Source organism: Lissotriton vulgaris, chromosome 3_1 (genome assembly GCF_964263255.1).
Source record: "Lissotriton vulgaris chromosome 3_1, aLisVul1.2, whole genome shotgun sequence".
NCBI lineage: Eukaryota > Metazoa > Chordata > Amphibia > Caudata > Salamandridae > Lissotriton > Lissotriton vulgaris.
Window position 1 is genome coordinate 1,718,751,773 of NC_141689.1, and position 26,721 is coordinate 1,718,778,493.

The 26,721-nt window shown below is 44.8% G+C and overlaps 1 pseudogene; it reads right to left on the reverse strand.

Moving 5' to 3' along the window:
- Positions 1 to 470: 470 nt before the first annotated feature.
- LOC147728357 (uncharacterized) lies at positions 471 to 17,480 on the reverse strand (annotated as a pseudogene).
- Positions 17,481 to 26,721: the final 9,241 nt, after the last annotated feature.

Below are 26,721 nucleotides of genomic sequence, written 5' to 3' on the forward strand. Positions count from 1 at the left end.
ACAATAAATAAATAAATCAGGAGGGTTGACTAATAAGTAAATAAATAAGGAGAAATATCGCAACAAGGAATAAGCAGAAGTCAAATGCAGCGGGCGAGGGGGACACCAGGCAGGCTAGGACGGGAGCGCCTCTGAGGCGGGAATCAGGCTGCCGGCGCAAACCCTTCTCAGGGGAGGACTCTGCACTGCAGTGATGCGAAGCTGCTGGGGAGAGTACTGGCCAAGACTGGATCAGATAATACATGGCCTAACAATGAACAAACTAAAGTCAGCAGGGTAAAAGAGCAAGGGCTTGGGACAGAGGCATGGGCAGAGGTAGATATGAATAGAACCCCAGCTCCCCCCATGGACCACTTGCTTCAGCAGCAAGCAGCCTGGCCATTGGTGCGACACCTGCCCCCTTCCGCACCCTCCAGAAACTTATCATGTGAGGTTACCACAACAGTGTGTCCAGACACCTCCTCACACCTCTAATGCTCCTGATAACCTAGTAAAACAATTTGAGAGGATTTTAGACAAAAAGAGTAAGGAAATAAGTTTACAATGGTTGAAGGAATTGTCTCCAGATTAAATAAATAGGACGTTAGAACAACGATGGAGGAGCATGATTTTTCGTTCGATGAAGTGATTAGAGCTCTGGAGTTCAAATTAGTGTCACAGGTTGAGGGAATAGAAACAGCCGTGGAACCCACTGAGCAGCTCTCCAGGCAGCACACACCCCACTGTTTTGAAATACAGCAAGAATATACCATTTCCATTGACTATCTCACTGTCAGTTTGTTATTCACTCATTTGGCATCATGAAGCGTGTTACAAAAAAGTGGCCACACAATCAGGGCACCCTTCTGGAGTGGGAAGGGGCATCCCCATTAATCCCAATGCAGGTGTTTGCAGTCCCTCACTGCTCACGCCAGTAGGGTGATATCTTAACCTTTTTGGTATGTAGGCAGGTGCAGCCAGGACAGAGAAATATGGAGTGGTTTCGTCAAGCAGCCACTGTGGTTTTCACTAATGCGCTGTCCCCAAGGAAGTCTCGAGTTTGCACCTGCTATGGGGTAGCAGAGTTATTGCAATAGGGTGCAGTGTTCAGCACTCATGGTTAAAGGTGCACGCTAATGGGGACAGTGAGTCGGTTACAGAATACAGGCCCAGGAAAGGAGTGTCACAAGTTCACAGCCTTTATTCTTACATTACACATTGTAACTGCAGGCTTGTAAATTCTGACATTTTTAGAGGCACGAATATGGTAAGTCAACATGATAAGAGAATATGGTTCGAATGGTAATACCTTAACGCTTCTTGTTTTGAATCCCTGGATGGGAAAGTCTCCTTGTAATGCTTCCCTTCTGTTTGTTTCACTGACAGCAAGCCAATATTGATGTTGTAATTTTCATTCTATAATAATTAACGTAATCTATTTAAAAGGGGCTGAAAGGTTAACTATTTGATATGGATCCAAGGTAGTCAAACTAGCTATAATGTTCTTGAAAGAGAAAAATGGTATGTGCTAATAATTTTGACAATGGTTTAAGGACGTATGAATGTGGAATGCATTGGCAAAAGCAAAAAGAAACAAAGATAGTGACGCCATGTAATTTTCGAACATTACAAATGCCCTTAGTTATGTTCGTTGAACTTTTAACCAGTGCCCCACAGTGTTAGAATTTAGTTATCCCACCCATAAAAAATCTAATATTCTGAGGTTTAGAATTTAATGAGCTCATTAAGCAGCGGATATTTCTTAAGTTAAGCATGGCCCTAAAAAATGGGGCATAAAATATGGATTTTGGTGCTTTCTCTTAAAAACCTGCAAATCCCCTAATTTACCAGCATTTGACCCCTATATATTCAAGCAAGGGCGGTGAAAAATGTAATTAGACCATCTTGGCTGGTGACGTGGTTACTACATGATTCTCTGATTTGGCACACCAATACTTGCCCATCTGTTGGATCCACCCGAAGAATTAAAGTCAATGGTGCCATTATAGCCACAACATTATTTCAAAGCTGACAAGCAACGTGGATGTCTTGATACTTGGCAAACCCTTGTGGGTTGGGCACCACCAGATCCCAAAGAGGCTAGGTGGTTCTGCCCGGTGGCTGACACCCTGCCCTACGGAGACTGGTTCTCCCAGGCAAAAGTAATGGTTGAAACTCCTTCTATGGGGATTGCTGGAATTGTTCAGCCCAGAGAAGCCCCAGACTCCTCCACAGTACTGATTCACTCTGCCCAGGGCAGGCTAGGTATCTCCGCTCAGTGACTGAAGCCCTGGCCTGCAGGCACTGAGCATCCCAGAAAAAAGCCATGGGTCACCTGCCTCTTATTGGAGATTACTGAAACTGGTCAGACAGGAGGAACCTAAGATGTTACCCCGCTCCGACCCCACCCCACTCCTGGTATGGAAAGTAGCACTGAGTAAACACAAGGAGTTGATGGACAGAGAGCTGAAACTTTTCAGGCACTCACCCCCTGTCTCAGACCTGGGTTGAATCCATCATCGTTCTTTAGCTCACTTCGCCTCCTCAGAACAGACCCAGCCATATGCAAATCAGTATTGACCCTGTGCCTCATGTGAACAGTCCAGGCCGAACTGCAAAGCCAGGTCCTCCGTGGACTGGTAACAAGCATCCTGGGACCGGTTTCCGGTTAGCACCCCTCATCAGCCAGGCTGGCTTGAATCAAGTGGCAAAGTGAGCATTGGACCCACATCTGGGCATACCCTGCCAACTTAGGGTGAACAAAGCAAACACAAGGAGATGATGGACGGAGTGCCAAAACTTTTCAGACACTCACCTCCAGTCACAGACCTGGGTTGAATCCATCATCGTTCTTTAGCTAAATTCGCCACCCCAGATCAGACCCAGCCATATGTAAATCAGTATGGACCCTGTGCCTCATGGGAACAGTCCAACCCGAACTGCAAAACCAGGACCTCCGTGGATTGGAAACAAGCATCCTGGGGCCGCTTTCAGGGTACGACCCCTCATCAGCCAGGCTAGCTTGAATCCAATGGCAAAGTGAGCTTGGGACCCACGTCAGAGCATACCCTACCAACTTAGGGCGAACAAAGTAAACACAATGAGATGATGGACGGACCGCCAAAACTTTTCATACACTCACCCCGTCACAGATCTGGGTTGAACTCATCATCGCTCTTTAGCTCACTTTGCCACGGCAGTTCAGACCCAGCCATATGCAAATCAGTAGTGACCCAGTGCCTCATGGGAACAGTCCAACCCCAACTGCCAAGCCAGGTCCTCCTTGGACCGGAAACATGCATACTGGGACCGGTTTCGGGGTAACACCCCTCATCAGCCAGGCTAGCTTGAATTCAATGGCAAACTGAGCAAGGGACCCATATCTGGGCAAACCCTGCCAACTTAGGTCAAACCAAGTAAACACAAGGAGATGATAAACAGAGTGCAGAAACTTTTCAGACACTCACCCCAAGTCACTGATCTGGGTTGAATCCGTCATCATTCTTTAGCTCCCTTTGCCACCCCAGTTTAGACCCAGCGATATGCAAATTATCAGTTGGCAGGGTATGCCCAGACATGGGTCCCTTGCTCACTTTGCCACTGAATTCAGGCTAACCTGGCTGATGAGGAGTGTTAACTCAAAATTGGTCCCAGGATGCTTGTTTACGGTCCAGGAAAGACCTGTCTTGGCAGGTTGGACTGGACTGTTCCCATGAGGCACAGGGTCAAGACTGATTTGCATATGGCTCGGTCTGAACTGGGGTGGCGAGGGGGCTAAAGAACTCAATTCGCTGCTAATTGGCCGAATGTCACTTTTGTACCGTAGCCGGATTTCTTTATCGACTTGACACTCACTTCAGTCTCAATTTTTTCAGCCGCTAAATCTTCCTAACGCTATGTAGCACTGTATTGTAAATACGATGCTAACATGGCGTTAGGAAGTGTCGTACGTCAGCTGTAAAATTTTTGTCGCTTTGCATCGTCAAAACAGCGGAGTGCAAATTCTTGTAAATATATCCCTCTGTGCCTCTGCTCCTTTATATCAGTATTATTAAATATGTGAACTCCCAGAAGTTATTCAATTTACAGTGAAGTGGTATGCAAGAAATATTACCTAATTTATCTGCCATCACTAAGGGAAGGTGAATGCCAGGCATGTTGTATTATAAGAACTATTATATTCCCAAGGGTCCATAAGGATAAGGTACAGGACCTTGCAAAGGCACTCATCTGGCAGACTCACGCAAGAGTATGGCAAAGGAGTTCCTCAGTGATCTGCAATATATTTTAAATATATAATTGTAGATACTTTATCATATATATTATCAATAACATTCTTTTAAGCACACTGGAAGTCTGTGCAGTGAGAAATGTGCATATCCTTACTAGGTACACCCTTTCGTATGTCATGGAGGCTCAACTGAAGATATGGGTAAGGCAATAGACCACTGTGTAAAGTGTGCAGTAGCTCACCACAAGTTATATATTGGAGGGTTTTCCACTGGTATTTTTTTTATGTTATTCCTAATAAAAGTAATAATAATAATAATGTTTTATCTATCTATTATTGCATTCAGCTATAATTGTTCTGATGAAGCAGAAAAAGAGGTACTCCAGCTAATTACATTTAGATCTTCACTAGCAGAATTAGGTTGGACCTGTGGTTGCATGACCAGCTCAGACGCAAAAACTGGGAGCCAGTGGCTAAGATTCTTCTGTTTAGGATGTACATCCTCACGAGTTTGGTATTTTTAGAGCCCTGTAGAGCACCAGTAAATGGGAGTGGGAAGATTCGATGTACTGCTGTAGTCTATCAATATCGATTGATAATTGTCACCTTTCCTTTGGTCTGAGTGAGTGGTAGGCCTATCTTGAGGATCCATACCTGATACTTGCTTTATTTTACAATGAAGGTAGTTGCTTTTGAGATAGGTGTTCAAGAAAAATGAACCCCAGGGCCTGATTGAGAGACACACAGTACTCACAAAAAATGTGGTCAAATAGAAATCAAAAGATGGCGTGTGGCAATCCAGCAAGGAACCAGATGACAAAGTCCTTCTGACGTACATATGGAGATCTGTAAAATAAAACAAAGTTCCAGTGGTTACTGAGACATGAAACGCAGGACACGGCACCCCATTTAGAGCACACTGAAAGAAAAACATACCCATATGTACCATATGTGGCAACATGCATGCCATTATCCCCGTAGAACGACATTTTAACAACATGCTACTCACAATGGTCTGCAATGCACAATTGCAAATACACCAACACAGTGCAATGAAGCCAATGATACCAGAACAGTGAATACCCAGCACCGTTACACTCCCACAAACTGAACCCGTACCAAGCAGACACCCATCCACACAGACATTGACATGGCTTCCAACTCACTCAGTGCTACTGCTTACCACAGGGTCGTATGCTTCATCACAAGGCCACATAGCGAAGAGACGCAATTGCATGGTCAGCTGGAAAGCCTTGCACAGAAGAGGTTTCTAGCTTAGGTGTGAACAATGTACATAGCTGGATCCCTTTAAATCCTCCCCAGGTCATAGGATATGGCACCATATGAGTTACCTATTGTTGAATAAATTCTATTTGAACATTTACAAATGGCCTCCATAATTTAGTTCCGGCAGTCAAAATGACCTATCCTCCTTTCCCAGTTTTGCATGCTTGGCAGCTAATCTGTTCCACATCGTCATTTAAGTGAAGCAGGTTAAGCAATAGTGTCTTAGAGGCCACTAATCTTCCATCCTTAACACGTTACAATTTATCTTGATGCAAGAGGCACCTTTGCAGTCTCCTAACTTGTTTGTCAGTTTCAGAGACTTCCTTCTGGAATACAGCCAAGCCAGGTATTATAGACATGATGGTTTCAGATGAAACATCAGTGCACATACAGGGTGACTGGAGTTGAAAGTTAGGGCACCAGATTTGGCTTCCGAATCCACTAATGCATTACCCAGTGAAACCTCATTTTGTAATGTCTATTGAGCACAACAATTAGCCACAGTAACCTCCTAAGGAAGCTGCAACGAGCGTCACATTTACGCTGCCACTGCGTCACTTATTGTGACGCTGCGGTGATGTAAATAATGCACCATGTTGCACCATATTTATGAAGTGACGCACCTAGACAGATGCGTCACTTGTTAAACCCCTGTGCTACATTATACCTGCGTCAGGTTTAATGAATGCAGGGTGGGCATTCCCCCACATCAAAGTCTCATAGAAGTGGCGCATTGAAATCTATAAGATTCAAGTGTGCCATTTCTAGGACGCCATTGTGTCAAAACCTTACACCTGCCTCATGGCAGGTGTAAGGGTGACTCTGGCCCTTTTACATGGGGTTTGCCCCATGTGAAAGGACACATTGCTGGGGTTACGTCTGTTTTCAGACACACCCAGAAATCAAAATAGCAAGTGGGTTAAAACAAGGCTGCTTAATGGCCCCTCTATTGTTTTCCCTTTATATAACCGATCTACCTCACGCTTTATCTGTAAGTGATGGAATTGCTCCAATGTTGGGGGGTGTCCCAATTGTTTGTCTAATGTATGCAGATGATATACTGATTCTAGATTTAACACCTAAAGGTCTAAATAACCGTCTGCACGCTCTACATAAATATGCCGAAGCACACCACTTGACGATAAATGTTTCAAAAAGCAAAGTAATGTGCATGGTAGGAAGAAAAAAGTTGAAATATGCGAATTTCCCATGGTCCGTAGGGGGACAGAGATTGGAAGTGGTACAATCTTATGTCTTACTCGGAAAAATTGTTACGGGTAATTTAAGCGAGAAAGCTCATACAGCCAATAATACTCGGAAAACAATTATCCAAGGTAAAAGTCTGGTCTCTTTATATAAGGCTACTGGTAGACGGCATTTTGCTATCTTGTTGGAAGTATATCGTGCAAAAATTTCTGCATCTTTATTATATGGCATGGAAATAGTAAATATTAAAACTTGGGGCTTCCTAAAATCTACGGAAGGCAAAATTCTGCGTAGACTCATCATGGTTAATACCGCATGCTCTACAGCTGCACTCAGATTGGAATTCGGCCTACGAAGCAGTTGGGTCCAAGGTATAGCTGGAATAGTGCGCTGGGTTTTTAATATTGCACAGGGGGACCCAGGCACCCTAAGATATATCGTAAAAATTGAGTTACTTGGAAATCTCAAAGAATATTCAACAATTGTAAAAAATTTCAGAACTGCAGTTGATATTCTTGAACTTGACGAATCGGTTTTATTTACCTTATCCACACATCAGTTGAAATCTATCCCTGAAATCGGCCTCTTGGGAACTAAGCTTCAGGTTGGACAGGGAATCACGTACCTTGAAAAAAGGTGCCCATCTGGCCGTAGATTCCTGCCAAATGAGAATTGCCCAACCATATGTCACCTGGAATCTCCATCATGGGGTACGGTGAGTTCAAGGGAAGGTTTTATGTATGAAAATGCCCTCTCTTCTATCACACTTCCAGCAGTTTGGTGTCGGGCCTACCGATTTTGTATCCTCTGCTCCTATTGTGGTGTACCTTATGGAGGATCTTTAGCTGAATCAGGTGTGGCCTCATTTTGATCGATACTTCCCCAGGGTGCACCTTGTCTGCTTCCCAGTCTGTGTCTTCGTAACTCCTACATCCTCCTCCAAATTCGATCTTAAATTGTTGAGCCCATTGGGCATATTATTTTTAAGGTTTCTGTAAGTAGAGGAAATTCCCCCTGGGCCTAGTTGATTCATAACTGCTTTCCATCAAAGCAACATCTGGGACCACAGACCACTCCAGATCTTCGTCCTGAAGGGAGTGCTTAACTGAGTATTTTTAAATGGTTGGCCTGATGCCATATTGTATTCAGTCTGGGTCCTGGTGAGCCCCTCTCTCTTCAAACATGCCTCTCACTTTAGTGATTCCAATGATTATCACTCAGAGTCATCAGGGAAAGCTGAACATCAAAATGGTATCCCAAAGTAAAGACAGGGCACAATTTGAGTGGAAATGTGTTTTAAGTGGTTTGATGCCCGACCTTCAGCACTTGTAAGAATGAGGTCCTATTTCTACTGGACTAAGTCTGCATTAAATCTTAAGAAAAGGAACTGAAACAGAGGATCCCAGATCAACAGAATTACTGGGCCCCAATTTGGACACTGTTTTTTTCCACTTCTGGTCTCCTGAATACTCCTTTTAGCATTTGACTCGCAGGGAAGCCAGGCAGAGCAGTCCAAGGCTTACTGATGGAAGTGTGCACATTAAAGAAAGGTCACAGCCTTTTTAAATGACTCTTTGAATGCAGGCTAAACCCTTCAGATCTGTCACACCTTTAAGTGTACGCGATCCAGCAGAGCCAGACTCCTAAATGCACCATACATTTATTTATGCCTATATCAAAACATGGGGTACAAAGATACAACGTCTGGACTGCTCCAGTTTGATATGAACTGACAGTGAGAACTGTATTATAAATGAGAACTCGCTAAGGTTGACGACTGCTGACAGTTGTACCCTGACCCTATAGTGACCTTTGCCATTCAACTTCATTTATTTCAGCTTTTGCTTTTCAGCCCCAAAATATTAATTGAAATTAGTAGACCAAGGTAGCACTGATCACTGGAGCTCAATGTACTTGACTTTGTTTTCTTTAACTATGGTGCTAAATGAACAAGCATACTTTTCGTCTGTTAGACCTGGCATCTTTGGCGTTGTTTCCCCTGTCTTTTTGCCTCAACCTCCTGTATTTTTGATGCTGTGCTGGATTTTGTTTTTGCTGGTTTAGATGCTTTGGGCACTTTGCCACTGCTGATCAGTGTCAAAGTGCAAGTGCTCCTTGTGTAAATTGTTATTGTAATTGGTTATCCATGATTGGCATGTTTGTATCACCAAGAAGTCCCTAGTAAAGTGCACTGAGTGTGCCAGGGCTGGTGATACAAATGCTACCAGTGGGCCTGCAGCATTGATTGTGCCCCCCACATGAGTAGCCCTAAAATGATGTCTCAGGCCTGCCAACTCAGTGCCTGTGTGCAGTCTGTGAACTGCCATGTCCTCCTGGTCTATGTACCCACTGACCAGGCCTAACCCCTCCCTTTCCTCCCTTGGGCAGGGTGCAGTGTATGTGGAAGGTAGAGCATGTATTAGTGCAGGTGACATGCTCTGGTAGTGAATGACAGCCATTTTCGTTTTTCACTATTGTAAGGCTCCCTTGCCCATAGGCTATCATGGGGAATGCTGGCTACAGTGGCTACCACCATATCTTCCCATAGGAGCAAGGTAGGACATAAAAGTCTGGTATCCCTGAACTCAAAATTGAATAACACATCTTTTAGGAAAGGTGGTTTTTAAATCCTGTGTTTGAGAACAGCACTTTTAGAAAGTTGCTGTTCTCTTGTCTGACCTTTCTGTGTGCCTTGGCCTGTTTGTGAATTGCCTGTCTGGTTTGGGAGTGGCAGGGGCTGGGTGGCTCCCAGAGGCTGAGTGGGCCATCTCTGGGCTGAATAGCTCCATCTTCATCTAGAGTGGTGGGAGGGGGTAGCACCTGGGTCTGAATAGGGCTGTGCCTGCCTTCCACAATGCTGGCTCCACCTCCTGATGGGCGGCTTATGACCCTGCCTCTCTCTCTGAAAGGAAAGGAGAGGCCTGGAAAACAAAGTGCTCAGGAAACACCCAGAACTGGTTCAGACTGGGCTCAGAGCCCTCCTGCAGAAAGGGAACAAAGACTTTTAGGGGTATAAGTACAGGACCCAAGACTACAGAAAATTAGATCATCCTGAAATCAAGAAGGAACCTCTGCCAAGGAGAAAGCTGGAAGACTGAAGAAGGAAGACTGTCCTGCTGTGTGCTTGTGGACTGACCTGCACTTGCTTTGCTGCCAAGGAGAGGGGAAGGACTTTGCTTTGTGCTGTGTCCCCTTGCTTGAAGGAATCCCCACGGGCCTAAAGAAGAGCTCCATGTTAAGAAGGCCCTGGAACACAAGGACTTCACCCCCAGCTTCCCTGAACTCCACTGAGAGAGTTCTGTCCTTCCTAGAGTGCTTGGGCCAGTTGTGGTGCCTCTGGAAGTTGTACCTGTGTTGGGAAGCTGGAAACCAAGATTTTAAAGAACTTTCTGCAAAGTTTAACGCATCGCTCGCTTGCGGAGCGCAATCCCGCAGGTTCGAAGGCCGAGATCATCGCAGCGTCTGTTGCAGCTGCCAGAGTCGTTGCATCCTTTGTTTGCGGGACGCACCAGTTCGGTGCGGGAAGATTACCATCGCTGCGAGTATTGTCGCAGAGCCTGTCGTCACTGGGCAAGATTGTTGCACCGCTTGCTTGCGGACCGCATCACGTCGCTGCGAGAGTCGTCGCAGAGCCATCACATCGAGGGGCCCTGAGAGGAGAAGATCGCCGCAGAGCCGCGCATCTTCATCGCACCGGAGAATGTCGCCGCCCCGAAGATCGTCGCATCGTACCTTTTGCGAGCCGCTTCCACCAAAACCTGTGCACCGGAATCCATGCAAGGTACTGCATCCCTCCCCATACAGACCGGAGTCATCGCAACACGCCTGCTCTGTCCAGCGGGATTGCCACATCGCCTCTCCATGGTCTCAGGAGTGACGCATCGCTTGCTTTTAAACGCTACAGCTTTCACTTGGAACTTTTGTTGCATCTAAAGGTACTGTTGACTAAAACGTGACACAACGGTGGATTATTTTAAAGCAACCTTAAGAACTCATTTGAAACCCTATTCTTGAATTGTGTATGTTGGATTTTTGTCATTTTGGTCTTATGTGGTTTAGATTAAAATACCTTTATTTTAAACTGTTGTGGAGTCCGTTTTTGGTGTTTTCACTGTGTTACTGTGAGGGTTGGTACAAATACTTATCACATTGCCTTTGATAAGCCTGACTGCTCATGCCAAGCTACCAAAGGGGTGAGCAGGGGTTATCTAAAGAGTGGTTCCTCCTGACCCTGACTAGAAGCAAGGGTCCCTATTCGTCCAATACATTTTAAAAAATATTTAGTGTCCCAAAAATGTCAGTACCCTATTCAAAATGTAAATGGTATAAAAAATGTTCATTTATCTGTGGTAGTAAATTAAGTTATAAATAAAGCTCTGCATTTAGGAATCCTTTTTTTCAAGAATATCAGTTATTGTGATGTCTTCGGGATTACGGTCATGTGACATCACTTCCTGGGAGGATTCAGTGTCAGATCATATAATGTCACTTCCTGTGATATCTTTGTAGCAAAGGGAAGTTCTGTGATGTCTCCTTGGTGAATTAACGCGCATGCAACTCATACTCATATTCACAGAGGCCTGTCTGCAAATGACTAGGGATTGTGGCTGCACGCATTTGGATGTACCAATCAACCAGTCAATCAATCAATATTTATATAGCGCAACACTACCACCCTGTAAGGGTATCTGGGTGCTGAGATTGCCACGTCTGCGTTGAAAAGTCAGGTCTGGAGTCTCTTTCTGAAATCCACCAGGAAGGGTGTAGTTGGGATGTGGAGGTTGTTCTGGGTCTTGGCGACCCCCGCTGCGACTGCCATAGATGCGGAGGGTATATGCTAGAGCGAGTGAGGTGGAGCGCAGGCCAGTAGCGGTCGGTCGTGGGAGTGCTGCTGGGCAGTGACGTGGGAAGGGGGAGGGGCAGGGTGTGGAGTAGTAAACTATGGTTTACGGCTGATTACAGGTAAGTAAACATTAAAAAAAATGAATTTTGTTGCGCACACTACATCGCGATCCAGTGAGCGCAACAACATTTGTTTTATTTATTTTTATGTTAACTTACCTGGATTTGGAGGAATCCATAGTTTACTACCCCCCACCCTGCACCTCCCGCTCTCCACGTCACCGCACAACAGCACTCCCACAACTGACTGCTACTGGCGCAGGCGTCTTACGGGCAGGTGGAAGTTCACACGATGGTTGATGTATGTTGATGTATGTGCACACAACAATAAACATTCTTGTAGAGGGCCAGCTGCTCGGCGTATGGATGCAGATTCAGACACAAGCAACACCCAAAAATTAAATCTTCTGTACACATGCTCTGCAGCATGGTTTATAATCTGCATGTTGTTCCGGCTTCGAAAGCACACTGCATATAATGGATGCTGCTTATCGCGAGAATATGGCCTCGGGAGTTATGACGACAGCACACACATCCCTAAAACCGATTCCCTAGCTTGCACCACATTAGGAAATGTAGCCAATAGGTCTCGCCTTTGGGACCTTATAAAATGTAATCATGCAGCACAATATCCTTGGTGCAACATCAACTGTTGCATGGCTAAACACTACCAATGGCAAGAACTATTGGCTATGCCAATGCTTGTTCTTTTCAGTCTGGGATTTGTAGTCAATGTTTTTCAATGGTTAAACAAGAGAGGTCCTATAATACTAAGAAAATACCTGGACCAGCACAGAGTCACGCGTGGACTTTGATAAACTTCACAGGGATGCTTGGTATACCTGCCTTACTAGAACCACCCAAGGCTGAATTGCACTATCTCATCTATGAATTTGAGACACTTGTGAGGTTAATTTTGAGGAGTTATGTCACGAGAAGCAGGAATCTAACGCACAGCCTGAGCCACTGGAATTATGCAATTCTGATGATTTTCGCGCATAATTATGGATTTGGTGCATTCGCCACATAATCCATTATCTGCTGTAAAATGTAGATTTTCCTAGTTATTATGACGGAAAGTCTTAATTTTATTAAAGAAACTGAGGCGAGTATTATGCATTCTAATCTTGCATTTACTGCAATAGCAGCCAAATAAGTGAATAAACTACAGTTCCCAGAGGGCCAGGCGACAACTGGGCCATGGGAACGGGAAAAAACAATAATACAGTAACCAATCAGCACCAAGGGCCCGATGTAGGTGGCCAATACCGGGCGGAAACGGCCGAATTCGGCCGTTTCCGACCGGTATTTGGCCTTTTGAGATGTGGGGGACCTTTTTTTGTCCGATTCGGTATTTTACCAATTTGGTAAAATTACCGAATTTGAAAAATACCGAATCGGTAAGTTTACCGAGTTTTAAAAATCGGGATGTAGGTGGGACTACTTTCAGTCCCACAGGCCCTTCAGATTCGGTATTTTAACACCCAATCCAATTGGGTGTTAAAATACCGAATCCAGGTGTGCATGCACATGTGTGCATGCACACCTATGCCATGTGACAGACAGACATGCCCTTAGGGCATGTCTGTGTGCCACATGGCACACAAGCCAGTATTGGGGGTGCTAGAGGGTGTCAAAGTGATACCCCCTGCACCCTTGCAGAAATCGGTAATTACCGAATCGGTAAATACCGATTCGGTAATGCACATTGATTCCTATGGGCTTCAAGGCCCATAGGAATCAATGGGGGATACCGATTCGGTATTTACAGAATCGGTAAATACCGAATCTTACAGATTCGGTATTTACCGATTCTGAAATACCCACATCTCCCCCCCTCCAATTTACCACTTCTTAAATACCGAATCGGTATGATTCGGTATTTAAGAAGTGGTAAATTGGAGTTTACCCACATCGGGCCCTAAGTAAATAGATAAGAGGCCATACTGACTGCGCAGCTTCCTCTTTTCACTGACGAGCAGGTCAGATAAAATTGGTGAACAAAGGAAAAATAGTCATAACAATAGAAACAGCCAAAGTCCTGGAGCAGATATCTTGAACCACGGAGAGCCAAGGCCAAAGTCCAACTTGAGCATCTGGAGAAGGAGCTGGGAGAACTGAAGAAGTCTACAAGGGTGAAGCACGAAGACGATGGAGGGATGACCTCTTATGAGGAAGCAGGTGGCAAGGCCGGATTCGCTGTAGGGAGGGAGAACACAAATTAGCAGTGTAGAGGTTGGCTAATACTCGCCTCCGTGTCTTTAATAAAATTAAGACTTTCCGTCATATTAACTATGAAAATCTACATTTTATGACAAGACCGGAGGCTCCTATTATGCTTGTTCAAAGCATAATAATAACATCAGAAGCAACAGAATAAATAGGTTTACAATAGAGCATGCGGAAAACACTGTCATTGGACCAATCAGCTGATCTCAGAATGTCCTCCAGACGGGAGCCGGACCAAAAGGCCTTAGAGGCCATGGCTCCCCTGGCCGAATGCGCTCCGAAAACAGAGACGTCATTACCGGCAAGAGACATGAACCAACGAACCCACCTGGCGAGGGTAGGGGAAGAGACGGGAAGGTGGGGTTTGCGGAAGGAAATAAGAAGTTGAGAACAAGAGGACGCTCTGAGATTAGCGGTCTTTTGTTCATACACTTTCAAGCATTGTCCCACACAAAGTTGTGGTTGGTCAGGAAAATAAGGGTAAAACACTGAATCCAAATTCGTTTTTGTTCTTCTGCGAATCTGGAACAGAACACCTGTAGGGGAAAATTGTCGAGAAGAAACATCTAAAGCTCTAACATCTGAAATTCTTTTGATAGAGATCAAACAAAGTAACATGGTCAGCTTGGCAGATAATATTTTGAGAGACAAGGCAGAGTTAACAGGCCAATTCATGAACAGTTTAAGAACCACTGAAAATCCAATAAAAAGTTACACTTAGCCAACGGAGGTTTAGCACATCAAACACCCTTGAGAAGGCGACAGATCAGAGGATGAGCGCCAACCGGTTTGCCATCGATCTGAGAATGGTTCAGAGGCCAGAAAATTGATTATAAAATTCAGAGGGGCTGAAAGGGGATCGATAGTCCTTTCCAAACACCAGCTTGCCCAAAGAGACCAGGCGGATTTGTATGCTTTAGAAGTCCCAGGGGCCCAGGCCTGGTTGATGAAGAGAGAAGCCTCTTGCGAAATGAGGATGTCAGGAGGGGAAGGCCGGAAACTTTCCAGGCCGACAGAGTCAAGGAGTTGTCCAGAATGAGGCAGTGACGAAGGCCCTGGGGATTGATGAGCAGGTCGTCGAAAGATGGAAGAAGGATAGGAAAATCCAACAAGGAGGGAAACCAAATTTGAGCTTGCCAAAAAGGAGCAATCAGTACCAGAGAAGTGGACTGGCGACGAACTTGAGACAGAACTCTGCTGATCATAAGAAAAGGAGGAAAAGCATAATTGAGGTGATGAGACCAATCCTGCAGGAATGCATCTGTAGCTAGGGCCAGAGGATCCGGCTGCCAACTGAAGAACTGGGGTAATTGACAATTGAGGCGGGAAGCAAAGAGATCTATGGAGAAGGGACCCCATATGTGAGAAAGAGAACGGAAAACGGAGGGACAAAGCTTCCAATCGCTGGAATTGTGGAGAAACCTGGAGTGCCAGTCCGCTACAGAGTTGTGATTTCCGGGAAGGTATTCCGCTGTTAAGGAAAAATGATGAGAGAGGCTGAACTCCCACAGACTTTTCGCTAGATCCGCCAGAGGCTTGGGCTTGGTCCCGCCAAGATGATTGATATAGCGAACCGCAGAAACATTGTCCATGCGGAGAAGGATGGAACATTTGATTCTGTCTTTGGAAAGGCTTTGGATCACAAAGGAACCTGCAAGCATCTCTAAACAGTTGAAGTGCAACTTGACTCCTCTGACGACCATGAACCTCCAGTCGAGATTGGTCCACAGCGGGCGCCCCAACCCGACAGGCTTGCATCGGATTCTAATACAAGATCTGGGGCAGTGGCGAAGATAGTGCGCCCGTTCCAAGCATCTAAATGGTCTATTCACTATTGAAGCTCTGTGCGGGTCTCTGAGTCTAAGGCGACGAGGTCTGCGTAGGCAAGGCCTTTCGCGAAGATGTCTGATTTTTAGGCGCTGAAGAGCGCGGTAGTGGACAGGGCCTGGGAAGATGGCCTGGATAGAGAAGGAAAGGAGACTGACGATCCTGGCCAAGGACCTGAGGGACAGAAGTGAAGACTGAAGGACAGAGGCAATCTCCGCTTTGTTTCTGGAAACCTTGGAGAGGGGCAGGCGGAGAGAAGCGGCCACCGAGTCCACAATGAACCCCAGGAAGTCCGTGTTCTGAGATGGAATCAAGGAGGACTTCTCTGGGTTGATGAGGAAACCCAAGTCCAGAAGAAGAGACTGAGTCGTCTGAAGATCGGACAGAAGAGAGAGTCTGTCGGAATTGAGAATCAGAATATCGTCCAGGTAGATGATAAGTCGGATTCCGAGAGAACGGAGGAAGGCAACCACTGGCTTCAAGAGTTTTGTGAAGCACCATGGAGCGGAAGAGAGACCAAAGGGGAGAGAGGTAAAACAATAGGTCACGCCTGACCATTGAAATTGAAGAAACTTCCAATGGGACTGATGGATAGGAACAGAGAGGTACGCATCCTGAAGGTCTAAACGCACCATCCAATCTTTTGGGCGAAGGGTGTCTCGTAAATGGAGAATAGTCTCCATTTTGAAGTGATGATAAATCACAAACTGGTTGAACCACTCGAGGTTGATGACAGGACGTAGTTTTTTGTTTTTCTTTTGAACTAGGAAAATGGAGCTTAGAAAGCCTGAGGAGTCGAAGGGAAAAATCTGAATGGCCTCTTTCTGGAGGAGAGATTGAATCTTGTTTGAGATTAGAGTGGCCATAAGGGTGGAGAAAACTAGAGGGGGAGGAAAAGAGGTTTGGAGAGGAGGAGAGGATAAATCTATGAGGTAGCCCTGAACAGTGTTGAGAACTGAGGGGTCTGAACTTATGGTGTGCCATTTTGACAGAAACAATCTTAGACGAACCCCTACAGGAGGGGAAGAAGAAGGGCTTACCTTGTTGGTTGGAGTTGGAATTGCGGTAGGTTTTTTGTCCCCTACCTCGGAAGCCACGACCCCGCTGTGGGTAAAATTGGGGCTTGTAGTCCTGGGAGGTATTGTAGGAGCCTCTGGTGCCTTGATTGTAGGGACGGCCAGAAGAGCGACCCCTGCCTCGTCCGGCCCGTCCAAAAACACGAGGAGCAAAAACTTTTTTAATGGATTGTTGTGCCTTATCCAAGGAGGCAAAGGTAGAGACAAACCTGCTGAGGTCACGGACCAAGTTATCGCCAAAAAGAAGGCCATTGGCCTTGGGACCAGGATCCATAGGGGCGAGATTGGCAAGTTTCGGATCCAACTTGATCAAAAGTCCCTTACGACGTTCGTGGGTAATGGCAGAGTTGGCATTGCCTAATAGACAGAAAGCACGTTGAGCCCACATAGAAATGTCCAGAGAGGTCAGCACCTTCAAGGCGGGCGGATTCCGCCATGTCTAGAATACGGTCCAGAGGACCCACCACATCTAATACCTTGTCCTGGCCAGAGGACCATGCCTTATCAACTCCTTTGCGTGGATCTTTGCCAAATTTGGAGAAAAAGGTGAGAAGGGGCTGATCAATAGAGGGAACTTGAGTGATTTTTTCTGGTAAGGAGGGTTTAGGGCATTCGGATTTAAGTCTAGACCGCACCGCAGTCTCCAGAGGAAGGCGTAAACGGGCCAAAATATATTCGCCCACATGGTGAGAGGGGAGCCATTCCGTGGAATTAGGGTGACGGATGGAGGCAGGGTCGAACATGGGGAGACCATCAGAGTCAAAAACAGGTTCAAAAGCAAAAGAGTCAGATTTGGGAATTTTGGCAGGGGGGGTAGGAGGGTCAGCCACATCAAATACATCAAACAAATCGTCTGCATCAGCCATATCATCGTCAGTGTCCAAGACGGTGGAAATTACCAATTTTTTAATTGGTGACTCTGCGTGCTTTGACTTTTGCTTCTTTTTGCCCTCGGTACCGACAAACCCCTCCTTAGCAGGAGGCCTGGGAGGCACTAAGTCCACCGTCAAATGCGAGAAAGACTCGCCCATCAACAATGATGATTTTTTTAGTAGTATGCACAGGAGCAGAGTGGTCCACCTTACGTTTTCTGCTATCCCCCGCAGATTGGGCCAAAACCTTGGACATAATGCTGAGCATAGGGTTTCCCATTGTCTTTGACATGCATTTCATGGATAAATCCACAGCATGTTCCACAGAATTATTAATGAACTTGCTCAAATCTTGTTTAAAAGACCCACTATCCTCCTTGGAGGGCACATCTTCAGAGGAACTGTCACGTTCAATGTTAATCGAGACAAAGCAGAAAAAAGGTGGCAGGAAAGGGTTAATAAGCCGAGCAGCTCTGTGGGCGTGTGCAGGGCGGGTCTGAGAAGAGAGAGGCTGTCTGCGTCAGAACTGGAGCAAGACGCCGAGGAGACAGGGGCTTCGAGAAGCGCTGAGGGAAAAAACGACAAAGGTCAGAAGGAGCTCGAGCAGCGCGAGGGGCAAAGCCGGAAGAAACCACCGGCACTCGAAAAGGAGGGCGGGGGGGGGGGGGGGGGGGGGGAACAGCTGACAGGCTGTACGGCGAAGAAAATAATAGCGCGTGAAACGCGAAAAGGCGAGCGCGCTGCGGCGCAATATCAAAATACCAAAGGGAAATAAGCATAAGCAACAATGCAATATTATAATTGAAAGAACAATATTATAACACTGGGAGCAAAGATAAGAGCACTTATCTGACTGTGAGCAGCAAGAAAAGAGGAAGCTGTGCAGTCAGTATAGCCTCTTATCTATTTACTTGGTGCTGATTGGTTACTGTATTATTGTTTCTCGTTCCCATGGCCCAGTTGTCGCCTGGCCTTCTGGGAACTGTAGTTTATTCACTTATTTGGCTGCTATTGCAATAAATGCAAGATTAGAATGCATAATAGGAGCCTCCGGTCTGGTCATAAAATCTGCATTTTTACCCAAAATAGTTTTTAGCTCAAACAGATCAAAATGAACTAAAAATGTGGCAACGTGAGATACGCGTGCAGTGGAAGGCTGGTCATCTTTCGGCTGCTTTTTCTGTACTTAGTTATTAAACTGGTACAAATGAAGTGAAATATTTTGGCCCAGAAGTATTACCAAATGTAAAAATGTAAAATAATGAAGGAATTATATAAAATAAATGTGCTGCATTAAGCTGAATGTGCTTTTTCTTGCCACATAATTTTGTCACCCCTACCGCATAATTTAGTGATCTTGTGCCACATAACGTGAGTGCCCATGGGCATACCCAAGTGAACTTACTTCAAAGTTACCTTTACCAAATCCATTAAATTGCTTTCTGGGACTAGCAGTTTTGCATTTCCTATTTTTATTAGGGACTCAAATATCCAGGCATACAAAGTGCTGTGATTAAAAGGCCAGCTACATGGCACCTATGCTGGGAGAGACCACCTCAAGGTATTTTTCATGAAGAATTCATTATATTATGACGGTGCCAAACAAAGCCATCTGTGAGCGGCATGGTTTTAAGGACCGGGGACCTCAACGAACGTCAATAAACAGTGCATATCTGGAGCACAGCGTGACGGGGAGACCTGGCAAAAATGTCACTCCGATACAAAGTCTGTTTGCTTGTATTAAAAATAACTCAGATGACCCTATGTAATTAGTAAGAGCGCTCAAAGCCTGTTGGCCAAACCAGTGCGGGCGCACTCGTGTGTGTGGACCGACCTGGGCGCCAAAAGGAAGCGACGTCGGTGGATGAGCACGCACTGTCTGCGTAGTCAAATAGCGTGCAGAAGGGATTTCACTGGCAAAGTGGGCACCTGTGACCCACGGCTGCAGGCATGAAAAGCAAAGGGCGCTCTGCAAACCGCACAGCTTCCATTGGTGCAGCAGGTGCAGTGGCACCGGTATTCAGGTCCAATGCCCACCGTGTTTCGGCCACTCGGCCACTGGGAACCCCTGGCACTGAATAGGAGTCGGCTCTGTAAAGTTCAGATCTACCAACGTGTTCATTACATATTCTATAAGGAGAAATAAGGCAAAAACTCTAAAATCTTCAGACAGACGTCGCGTTGAGTGCGAGAGATTCTGGGATTGTTTTTACAATTCCACTTGCACCATTTGCATGCTTAAGGGGCGATTTCTAAAAGGGGGAGGGCTTTTACGGTGTAGATACTAAGGTGACGGTATTCCTCCCACCTTTATTTCCTTTTTTCGACGCTATTCATCCACTTCATACTATCAAGACAAAGTAAACATTGCCTTGATCATGTTGGCATTTGGCACTGTTGACCAGATTACCCAAACAAAACAAACCAAGTACCACAGGTTGGTTTAATCATGACTGTACGAAGGCACAGACAAACCTGAGAAAAGCACTTGGAAAAGCAAATAGAGATCAAATAGAGATCCAACACGTCAGGCGAGAGTATAATAATGCCAGAAAGGCAAGGAAAAAGGAGCTGAAACTGTCCTTGTGGAACGCCCTGCATAAAAGTGCACTCTTGAAAGATAGTCAGTCATTCTGGAGAATTGTTAAGTCGCCCCTGTTATCGGACTCTAACATTCCACAGATCGACGTTGCCATCGATGAGGAAACCTGGGTGAACCATTTCTCAAAAATATTTGAACTAACATCATTAATAGAAGAACGTCATTTTAACCTTCCACCTGCAGTATTTCCAATACCGATAGACTTCGAACTACATGACGTCGAAATGGCACTATCGATGAGCAAGAGCGGCAAAGCACCTGGCCCTGACGGGGTCCCAGTGGATCTATTTAAACATCTTCCTGATCTTTGGGCACCAATACTCACAAGAGTTTGCACAGCAGCAGCGAAACTCGGACTGTTGGAGTCGTGGTCATGTTCCATCATGGTCCCTATCTTCAAAAAGGGGGACCGCCAAGATACGAAATGTTATCGACCGATATCGTTGCTCGACTCCCTAGGTAAAGTAGTCGGCAGAGTTGTTCTAGAAAAACTACAGCAATGGACAAGATACAAAAATATCCTTTCGGATCTCCAGTTTCGATTTAGGGAGGGCTTTGGAACAGTTGAACAGGCCCTTAACTTAAGCATGCTAGTCTCGAAATACATCCACGCAAAGCCAGGGACAATTTACATGGTCTGCGTGGATTTGTCCTCCGCGTTTGACTGCGTGTCGCATGCGAAGCTCTGGTCACTGCTGAGTACATTAGGGGTCGACCCTCCCCTCCTGGATTTTCTGAGGGAGTTATACGGTGAAGCCTCTGCAAGAGTGAGATATGGGACAAAAGGAGAGCTAACTGCACCGTTTAGGGTAGAGCGAGGAGTAAGGCAAGGATGCGTCCTAGCCCCCTTCCTCTTCTCTCTGTATACCAACGGTCTAGAGGAGACCATGTTGAGGAGGGGGCAGGATCTGCCCAGACTGAAACATCGCCTGATCCCCGCTCTGCTCTATGCGGATGATGCAGTTATTTTAGCACACACTCCTATCGAGCTTCAGAAATCTTTATCCAAGTACGCTGACTTCATGGGTGCTCTGGACTTACATATTAATGTAAAAAAAAAATTGTCATGGTAGCGGGTGGACAACGAAAAGCCACTAAGACCATCTATTTAAAAGATCAAAAAATCGAAAAGACCTCGCAATATCCATACTTAGGCATCATGATTGATGACAGCTTAAATTGGAAAGCAGCTGTTGAGACCAGGAGACATCTTTTCAAACGAGCAATTCTAGCACTGATGAATTTCTCAAATAAACTTGGAAAAAGACCACCAGTAGAATTGTTACAGATTTACGCTGCAAAATGCCAAGCCATCGCACTATACGGGGCAGGGATTTGGGGACACACAGCCATTGGTTCACTGCAAAAAGAAGAAAATATCTTCATGAGATTCCTTTTGTCAACGCCAAGAGGCTCTTCCATCTACGCCTCACATATGGAACTGGGAATCCCATATATCGAAGACTTAATAAAGATCCAGCCACTCTTACTTTGGAGGCGCGTCTGGCTGTCGGACAATAACCGGCTGACCAAAAACATCTTACAGGACTCCATGGAACTGGACCATGTACAGAAAATAGCATGGCTCTCCTATATCAGACATTTCTTTTCCGACCTAGGATTACAAAAGTATTATTTCACCCCAGAAAAATTAAATGAAATATCCAAGAAAGATCTGAAACAAATCGCGCTGAGCCATCTAGAGTCCTTGAGACTGACTTTGCTGACGACCAAAAAATCTGTGATCCATGCGAATATGGTACAGCATTCCCCGAAAATCCAGCTCTATATGACCCTGGAATTTACAGCATACGATAAGATGCTCCTAACAAGGTTCAGACTGAATCTCTTTTACAGACTAGTGACTTTTCCCGAAAAGAACAATTGGAACTCTAACTTGGACCCTTGTCCATGTGACGATTTGTCCCAACAGTCTACCATTCACACAATTTTGTTTTGCAAATTTTTTCACACCCATCGAAAAATCTGGATAATCTCTTTATTAAAAAGATGGGGTCATAGACAATGTCGCCCAGCCATGTTAGCACTACAGATGTTGGATTCTGAATGTACCTGCTATCACGTACTTAATTTCCTAAAGTGTATCATGAGGCATAGGAATAACCTTTGAAACAGAAGAAAAAACTCAGAAGGTTACTATTGCCCTACTACCAACCCAATTTGCACAGAATCTGGTCATATGTTTTAAAAATTTGTGTATAATAATTGTTTTTATAAATACTTGTGTATTTTGTATGTTGTGATAACTTTTATGGTTTTACACTGCTAAAAAACCGAATAAAAATTATTATTATTATTATTATGTTGGCATTTAAAAGGCTGCACGCTACCCTCATCCAGCGTCTATGGTAAAGCAAACACACACAGGCATCATGCGGGCCACGTCGGGGTGCTCCACAAATGATGTCTTTTTGCGCAATCGCTCTCCGGGATTGCCAATTTTTTTTGGTGGTGGTGGCGCTCCACGACTTGAACCGAAGCGAGGGCTAGGAAAATGAACAAAAAGTAGTGTAATATTAATGGGCATTGTGCATATGTAGTTCTACTCGGGCTTGACATAACTTGCATCAACGTCACTTCCCTGCACCACGGATTCACTTTATTTGTCAACTACAGGGATAATTCGTAACCCCACCAACTAGTTTAGTTAAAAATGCCCAAGTGACCAAAACGCCCCCTTTGAACGTAGGGTGTACTTTTCTGTCATGCAAACTTTGAGCAGTAGGAACCACCGCATAACTCGAGCTATGAATGAAAAATACTACAGCTAGACGCTGCCCGTTGTGAATCACTTTATTAAGAACATTCTGAAGTCGTCACTGAATGAAATAACAGTACAAATCACAAATGTGACGTTTCTCCGATAGTGACGAGCATAAATGACAGTCCTTGCAGTCGATCAAAACCATTGCAACAAAAACTACAACAAGGAACTTATGCACCGCACATGCAATCATAACCATAAATCCAACAGTAATAAATAATTAGCATCACTCTGTGACAAGTATTTACTGGTAAGACGGTAAGTGGGGGTATTTGTCAAGCATGATATTACCCAGTGTCTCAAATGGAATACCGTAATGCAGACTTGGCATACTGGTGCATAACAAGGCATGGCGACATTTATTTATTAATATTGTTATAAATGTATTTATTTATTAGCAATATTCAAATGCGGACGTGATTTTATGCATAAAATCCAAAGTTTCCATTACTGTCATTTTTCTTCTGTTTAGCATGACTCATTAGGAAGTGCTGCATCGCCACCTTTCGCCCGCACGAGGTAATAACAACCTACAAGTGTTGCACCGGTCAAAGAATTAAAGGAAGATGACAGGAGATTGTGCTTTTCTGTGTGATGAGAAGAACCTTTTGGAAGAATACAACATTTCCATTACAAAGAACATGTATTGCTTATACTGTATAACAACGTTGCATGTTTTGGTGGTGCAGCTCTGTCAAAGGTCTTGCTATCATAGATGTGAATCTTTGCTATGTGTTCTTTCGGGTTTCATCTGCCCGAGACACTTACAACAGATGTTTTAAAAGCCAGGCTGTTCAAAGGGAAATCAGTACGCTTTTCTGTGGATTCTGACAGCAGTTCAAACGTGGGGGGAAGCTAAGCACCTCTCGCTTTGTGTGCACACTGGAAAACAAAGGCCTGCTCCATCTACAGACCTAATGATTCCAATAACAGAGCATTGGCAATCTATTCCTCGTCTGCCTGGGTAATCATTAGCACAGCTTATCTATATCACTTAACAATGGTAGATCAGTGCAGCTGTAAACTGACATCAATCACCAGCAGCCTAGAATGTCTGTTTATTGGCCGTGTTATCCCCAGTGCATTTTTCAAAGACATACTAAATACACTAGAGACTAAAGCTTGCTTTACATGCTGATTGCCACGTAGTAAAAAATGTATACAGCTACGGATGTTGGGCCAGATTTCCGAAGCCTTTTACTGGTCGCAAAAGGCCCATCGGCTCATTTGCGATCTTTAAAATGCTTTTTGGCATGTACCAACCCTACTTTGCGAGTCAGTAACCTACTACCGACTCGCAAAATAGGGTTTGCGAGTCGCGATAAGGAAGACATGTGCTGAGGGTGTCCCTTCCTAATAGCCAGTCGCAGTGGTATATAGGAATATTTTGCAAACTGGAAATGCGGTTGCAAAACATCCGCAGTTGGTGGTAAGCCATTTGCAATGGGGAAGGGGTCCTCCAGGTACCCCTTCCCCTTGGTGAATGGAGGTGCCAAACATTTTTCCGAGCAGGCAGTTGTCCAATGGACCACTGTCTGCCCTTAAAAAATGTAAAGGAAACTTTTTAAAAAAAGCTGTTAAACGTGTCTTGTTTTCCTTTACAGGATGCATTTGAAAAAAAGTTCCTTTATTTAAAAAGCAAACACAGACAAGGTGGTCTGCTGTGCCCCGCAGGAAACCATCCCTGTGTTTTTGCCTATTCCCAATGGGTCGCAAATTACAATCTGCCTCATGAATATTGATAAAGCAGGTCCCATGTGACCCATTTTGGAATCACTAATGTGTCTGAGACAAATTGGTAAATTTTTTTTGCGACTCTCTGATTGCAAATTGCATAAAATCGCAATTGGAGACTCACAAAATGGAAAGTTGGTACATCTGGCCCTGTGAGTGTGGTGGAAGTTTGAGTACTTGGGTCAGGGGGATGCAGTGGGATGTGTATTTTAGATGGCCCCTGGTTTAGCATGGTAGATGATGGATACTCAATACATTTTTTTCCTCAACCTTTCTTTATTGAGCTTTACCAAGGCTTGTACCAGTACACTAACAGTAATTCAATTGATGGACACGTAAACAATCATTTGAGAATGCTAGTATAACACACAGTTTCATCAACATAGTAGTCTCTCACTAATAAAAAAAAGCAACTTAGGTGAACCAACACTGTCAAAGTCTGCAGTTGAATCTATTAGATTCATTGCCCAACTTACTCTCCCCTCCTTCCAAATAATACAGCAAGAACTAACATAAGTGTGTGTGCTGGAGCACTGGGTGACATGGGAGGAACGTAGGGGCATATTATCAAGAACGGTGTTAACATTTTCGCCGGTTTAGAGGCAGAAAACTGCAGCTAAAGCGGCGAGAATGGGCTTGGTAATATGCTCTGGAGAATTCCAATAGAAGCCCATGTTACCACCAGAACATGGACTTCTATTTGAATTCTCAAGGCCATATTATCAAGCCCATTATCACCGATTTAGCTGCAGTTTTCTGTTGCTAAACCGACAATAATTTTTAATGACGTTCTTGATAATATGCCCCACAGTCCTCCAAGACTGGGAAGGTAATTGGAGAAGAGGACTAAGTCTGTATAAGGCGGTTGATGTTCCCTCCAGGCTTAAGATCTGGAAAAGGTGGAGACATCTAGTACTGGGTGGGACATGTAAATAGTGGAAGGCCAGTCCAGAGAAACTTCACTAAGGGGCCCCAAGTACATTCCAAATTCTATTTGATTTTGGAAAGTACACTTGCCATCAAGTCTATGGTTATGACTTGCCAAAGCCATGCATTCCACTGGCACATCAAGGGAGCTTCAGTCCTCTTCCAGGATGCAGTCAATGCTGTCTTGGCTGCTACAATGCATAACCACAAGATCAAACGATCTCCGGAGGTCTGATATCTGAGGGTCTCATCCTGTGGCCCCAGTAGGGCAAAGCCAGGAGTGATCAGTATTGGATATCGTAGAATGTCCTCAAACTGATTTAACATTTGGGACCAGAAGGGCTAAATGAAAGTACACTCCCAACAAATGTGTATAAAGTCCCCATATAGCCCTTAGCCCCTCCAACACAAATCAGATGAGGACAGGTAAATCTTTTCTAGTTTGGTAGGGTAATAGTGTCTATTGAAGCAATTTGTGTGTGCATCCTTTGCTGCAAGGATTGCTACTCATACACATAACTGTGCACAGAGACCTAGGACATTAGTGAATTGGGGTGTACCAGAAACTCACCTCAGTACCTAGAAACCCCAACCAGCTAGAAATCAGTGTCACATTAGCTCTTCATCCTATAGTAAAGTAACCAATAATTAGACAACCTAGAACATGCAACTTAGGACCATCTCAGGAATGGTGGGAAGTGAGAACACTATTTTGTTATACTCTCATACCAGTCCACAACAGGAGTGTAAAAAAAGAGACACAGTAAGGTTAAAATATTCATTTTAATGACGTGATCTCATGCGCAATATTTTAGACAAAATAAGCAGACATATGATTAAAAATAATATGGTCAGCATGATTACAACTCCTTAAAAAACAAAAGGAGGAATCATATTACAATGATAGTGCAGACAAGTGATATAGCGCCTAGTTTTAACACCCTCCCTATATAGGAACTACGTATTATAAACTAAAGAAGGTCTCTTGAGCTTGTTTTGGGGGACCCCATTACCTTTCGGCTCAGTAAGTGTAAATTACATCTGGATCAGCAAGGCTCTCTGCA